Below are 6,100 nucleotides of genomic sequence, written 5' to 3'. Positions count from 1 at the left end.
ATAGCACAAATCGCTGCCAGCAGATGGATGAGACCAGTTCTTGATCTCCAGATTGTCTGCAAGCCATCTGGAGCTGAGCAACTGCAAAACACAAACTATTCTGAGAGTAAGATGGCCAGGACATAAACATATATTTTGTCTTGCTTCTACCCAGCATAGTGTCTGGGAATTATGCCATTTATTCTGAGGTTTTTGTCCGTGTGATCAGATTTTGTTTCACATCAGAATGATAAATATTCCTTATAAAAATGTGGGTATTTTCAGCAAGCAATGATATATTCTCCAAACATTGTAAACGGAAAATACAATGCATTCCAGTTCTGCCACATGTGGTTTTGTAGCAATGCATCTGACTCAAAAGTACAGAAGGCAGAAATGATTTCTGTACTTATTTTAAACACAGCTTTCTCAGCCGTTTTGGAGATAGAATAAGTCATTGAACTGGTGAACAGAAATTATGGTGGGGCAAATGCTCCCCATTGAACATGTTTGATATGAAAAGGAGGCCTTGGGTGATGGCAGAGTTTAAATTCAGAGAGCACCAGGCTGCTTAAAGAATAAAATAGTTTTTATTCAGAAGAGAACCAATAGAGACAGAGAGAGAAAGTGACCTAACGAACCGCTGTCTGCAGTCATTGTGTTGTTCAACTACTATTCTGGGGGTGAGCTATGAGGAAGGATCCATTCATTCATTCATTCATTCATTCATTCATTCATTCAATTGATATACTGCCCTCCCCTGAGGCTCAGGGTGGTTCTGGAGGCAACCTGTTCCAAAGAGCAGAAAGTCCATTGAGCCAATCAGGACACTGGAGAAGATTATTTGAAAATCATCAGGAAGTTCTTTATCTAATCATGCTAAATAACCATCTCCTCTGATGCCCCCTGCAGGACACTCTTTAAATTCTGCACAATCATGAACGTTACAGATCCTTCATTTCCCAACACTGGGGACATCCCCAATATTTCCAATGCTGCTTCAGTGTTGATTACATATTTTTCAGCTTTGCTGGGAGTTGCAGAGTTGGTAATTCAATGCCAGTTTTTATGACTATATATTTAAAATGACCTTTTCTGCCATGTAACAGAGATGTGACCACGTTGTTCATATTTGACTATATGGTCTCAGGTTGATCAAACAATAAAGGAAGTGAATGTGAAGGGGGAGGGGGCTTGCTGAATCTGCAGCCAAATTTTAGACTTTTATGGAGAGCAGAATTCATGAAGTGCACAGTCTGCACTCTACGGAGCCTCCTGTGTTGATCTGGGGGCAGCCAGGGAAAGTATGACTGCCATCAACTCCAGAAGGTCTTAGCATGTACCAACTGCAACATGTGGTGCATGAGATGATGAAAACTAGCAATTGCACTTATTTAAAACTGTGAACAGGACTGCAGTTTACTGAGCTCCAGAGAAAATGGGCAGTATGAGTCAAACAATAGCATGTTCCAAGGCATGCTAGAATCACAGAATCATAGAATCATAGAGTTGGAAGGGGCCATACAGGCCATCTAGTCCAACCCCCTGCTCAACGCAGGATCAGCCCTAAGCATCCTAAAGCATCCAAGACAAGTGTGTATCCAACCTTTGCTTGAAGACTGCCAGTGAGGGGGAGCTCACCACCTCCTTAGGCAGCCTATTCCACTGCTGAACTACTCTGACTGTGAAAACTTTTTTCCTGATATCAAGCCTATATCGTTGTACTTGTAGTTTAAACCCATTACTGTGTGTCCTTTCCTCTGTGTGTCCTTTCCTAAGCAAGCCTTGCGGTATCGCTATATCCAAATCCAAAGGAATCCGTAAAACAAGAGATGCGGTGAAAGATGTTGAGAAACAAGACCACACACCTTTAAACTTTTCCAAACAGATTTGACTTAAAATGAGCAGTTGGAGAGATATCTCAAACCATTTAATTTCATTTGAGGCTGCACATGGTGAAACCTGCCTCAAGGCAAGGTTTGACCTTAGATGGTTTTGGGCTAACTTCCAACCTTTGCTTCTGAACCATGCTGCTCTGTTCTGCACCGTGATGATTGCATGAGAACAGACTCCATAAAGTTCTCAAAATCTTTAATGGGCAAAGGAGAGGAGATTTATACCAGCACTCGATAAATGAAAACACTTTTCCTGTGAGTTCCAGTTGGTTTGAAATAGAAGCAAGAACTGTTAACAGCAATCCTGTAACATGTGTGTTTCCATAGAACTGACAGGCGCAAACACAAAATCAACCAAGCTGCTAGATATCTGTCCCTCTGGGAGTTCTTATTCTGTCTTCTCTATGGCTTAACAAGACAAATGGCAAAATCTGAAAAACTAAATTATACATTTAATTCCATTCCCATTATCCTGATTCACACAATACAGTTTTTGATTTTTGCAAAGTGCATAATGCCTCATACCTGTTGCCAGTCACCCTGCTAAAGGAGTCCAGAGGCCACCAGATAAAAAATTCACACCCAGCCCTTCCTCACCTTACCTAAACCTAACTCAAACACCACAGGAAATCCCATGATGTCCCCCAGCTCCATGAAACAGTTATGAAACCATGGTCCCTGCAATTTTATCTCTCTGCATAAGAACATAAGGAGAGCTTTGCTAGACCAGACCAGTGTTCCATCTAGCCTAAAAGCCTTTTTCAGCTTTTTGACCATGAAGGTACTGCTGAACCCACAGATTTAACAGACTGCGATCTAGAAACACAGCTAGTTATCCAGTAGATATGCCAATCTCATGTTTCCTCAGGCTTTTGAGGTATCAGGAAGTGATGGCAGCTGGCCCCACCTCCCTGCCATGCCCCCACAGAAGTGAGAGGAGCTTTGGGTAGCAAAGGTTCAAATTATCCAAGGGTCCTTCCCTTTCTGACTCCCTCCAGACCCATCACTGGCCCCATTGGGAGGGTGTGCGCCAACGTGCCCAAATAAAAAAACTCTTGTTTCTTTCATAGGGTAGGGTTGTGAGGTAAGGCCTATAAGAGCCTAGGGCAGGGGTAGTCAAACTGCGGCCCTCCAGATGTCCATGGACTACAATTCCCAGGAGCCCCCTGCCAGCGAATGCTGGCAGGGGGCTCCTGGGAATTGTAGTCCATGGACATCTGGAGGGCCGCAGTTTGACTACCCCTGCCCTAGGGTCTTCCCCATGGGGCCTGTTGTTGCTTAAAAACAGATACCCTGCCTTGTATTCCTATTACATATTTCCCTCATAACATTCTTATTCCTTGTATAGCGGCTCCCACAACCTTTTTTTGGATACTGTAGTCCCTACAATCCTTCCTCTCATTATACTCTTCCTTACAAAGAGATCAGGCTTTTTAACTCTGGTCTTTCAACGCACTGTGTAGCAAATGACATTTGTACATGAAAGATTTTTTTTAAAAAAGCACCCCTTTGGATTCGACCTGCTCTGAAATGTTAGAGAGACGTTTCTCCTTTTCCAAGACTATATTATTTTCCCCTCCTTTTCATTGTGCAGAAAGACACCTGCTGAGAGTCACTTATACCAAAGTCAGGAGAAAAAGAAAAATGTCTCACATATAACTCTCTCTTTGCAAATGTGTTCTTTTCAGGTGCTTCATTTGAAGTCACAGGCTCAGGGGGGGACTGAGAGCAGGATGCAGGGAAAAGCTTGAGTGTTCAGGTTTCGGGCACCTGACAGTTTGCAAAGGAATGCAGCACCTCAAATCTTTTCCTCAGTCTCCTGTTCAGAGATTGGTGAAATAATAATAAATATTATTATTTATTATTGGTGAGAGCCAGCTTGGTGAAGTGGTTAGGAGCGTGGACCTCTAATTTGTTGAGCTGCATTTGATTCCCCACTCCTCCTCCCCCTGCAGCCTGCTGGGTGACCTTGGGCTCGCCACAGCACTGATAAAGCTGTTCTGACCAAACATTGATACCAGGGCTCTCTGAGCCTCACCTCCCTGTTGTGGGGAGAGGAATGTCTGTTGTGGGGAGAGGGTGTCTGTTGTGGGGAGAGGAATGGGAAGGCGAATATAAGCTGCTTTGAGCCTCCTTCAGGTAGAGAAAAGTGGCATATAAGAACCAACTCTTCTCCCTCAGTAATCTCAGGGCTCTTTCAGCCTCACCTCCCTCACAGGGTGTCTCTTGTGGGGAGAGGAAAGGGAAGGTGACTGTAAGCCGCTTTGAGGCTCCTTCGGGTAGAGAAAAGTGGCATATAAGAACCAAATCTTCTGCTGCTGTGATTTAACTTTGGACTAGATGTTAAGAGAGCAACATCTGTACTCTTGAGACCTTAAAGCTGTTTTCTGCATTGTGCAGAATAAATCTGCATTGTGCAGATATACTGTTCCTTATAGAGAATGGGCAGGATGCAATTTCATTCAGGTTCATGGCACATATGGGGAAGACATATCCCCACATGACACATTCCCAATCTGAACTGGGCCTCCAGTGCCTGGGATTGGAGTTCCCAGTGACCTGAGCACTTTGAAATGTGAAGTTAGGCCATCAGTCACTGTGTGAATTTAAGCTAGTTCCTCTTTTTCAGCCTAACCTACCTCAAAGTGTTGTTGTAAAGATCAAATAGATCCAATAGAGAAGGAGAGAATCATTCACTGAAGTAGATGGTATAGGTGGACAGGTAGAACCAGGTTCTGCAGCCTTTGGACACAACAGGTCACCTAGTGCAGGGGTAGTCAACCTGTGGTCCTCCAGATGTCCATGGACTACAATTCCCATAAGCCCCTGCCAGCATTGACTACCCCTGACCTAGTGGTCATCCTCGCACCTACCCACAAGTTGCTTTACAACTTCAGTGTTTCACAAGCATGTTTTGACTCCCTGTGAACTTGTAACACACTTTCCAAAATAATGAATACCTTTCCTTTCATAATTTCAGCTTCAGGAGAACTAGGTTAACTTTTTAGCACATTTTGAAAGGAGAATCCAGTAGTTAAATATGAATAAGGAATGTAGTTGTCCTTTCAGGCTAGAGCTTCTTAACGAGAAGTGACTGTGGAGGATTTTATCTCAGCGGTGCTATGGTTTCATATAATGAATGTGTTTTTTTTCTCTACCTAAAAAAGTAAAAGTAGTTCACAGGACCATTTAAGGACAGGCCCACAGAGGAGCTTCCAGCAGTCCCAAGTGCATTGCCTTTGTAACAAACCCAGATGCCCAGATACTGACACTAGATGGGTAAAAAAAGATGCCAAACTGAACAAGACTTTCCACTGTGGATGTCTTTTGGTGTAGTGGTTAGGAGTGTGGACTTCTAATCTGGCAAACCGGGTTCAATTCTGCACTCCCCCACATGCAGTCAGCTGGGTGACCTTGGGCTCACCACAGCACTGATAGAGCTGGTCTGATCGAGCAGCAATATCAGGGCTCTCTCAGCCTCACCCACCTCACAGGTTGTCTGTTGTGGGGAGAGGAAAGGGAAGGCAAATGTAAGCCGCTTTGAGACTCCTTCAGGTAGAGCAAAGCGGCATATAAGAACCAACTCTTCTTCTTCTTCTTCTTCTTCTTCTTCTTCTTCTTCTTCTTCTTCTTCTTCTTCTTCTTCTTCTTCATATCTCTGCCCTTTGCCAAAGGTTCAGGTCAGATAACAACATTTTTAAAACATGTAAATTAAAACTGATTTTCCCAGTGCTGCATCCTTAAAAAAAGGAGGGGGATGTTCGGCAGAATAGGGTGACAGGGTATGTACCCCAAGATGTGGAGTGTGTGAGGGAAAATTCAATAGTGTATTGTATCGACAGTATCAGCTGTGTCTTTCTTTCATTCCCGGTGGCATGTCTGTTCAACTTGAGATCGTCCAACCTATCAATGGCTGCTAGTTGTGGTCAGTTAAGGAAGCCTCTGTATGCAGCATATCTCTGAATAATGGGGCTGGGAGGCAGCATCAGGGGAAGGCCTAGACCTCTTTGCCCAGCTTGTTGGCCCTGCAGCACAACTGTTTGGCTGCTGTGTGATACAGGATATTGGTCTAGATCAGCCTCTGAGTAGGGAACCTTTGGTGGCTCACAGTCCCCTATAAAGGGATCATTTTTGGCTGCCTTTTGGAAGGATATGGTGCTAAGAGCAAGGGTGTCACATCTCCTGCCCCTCATGCAACCTGAGAGGAGCAACTGAGAATTCCAATG

The sequence above is a fragment of the Paroedura picta genome, chromosome 5, assembly GCF_049243985.1.
Source record: "Paroedura picta isolate Pp20150507F chromosome 5, Ppicta_v3.0, whole genome shotgun sequence".
NCBI lineage: Eukaryota > Metazoa > Chordata > Lepidosauria > Squamata > Gekkonidae > Paroedura > Paroedura picta.
Note: the sequence above shows the minus strand (reverse complement) of the source record.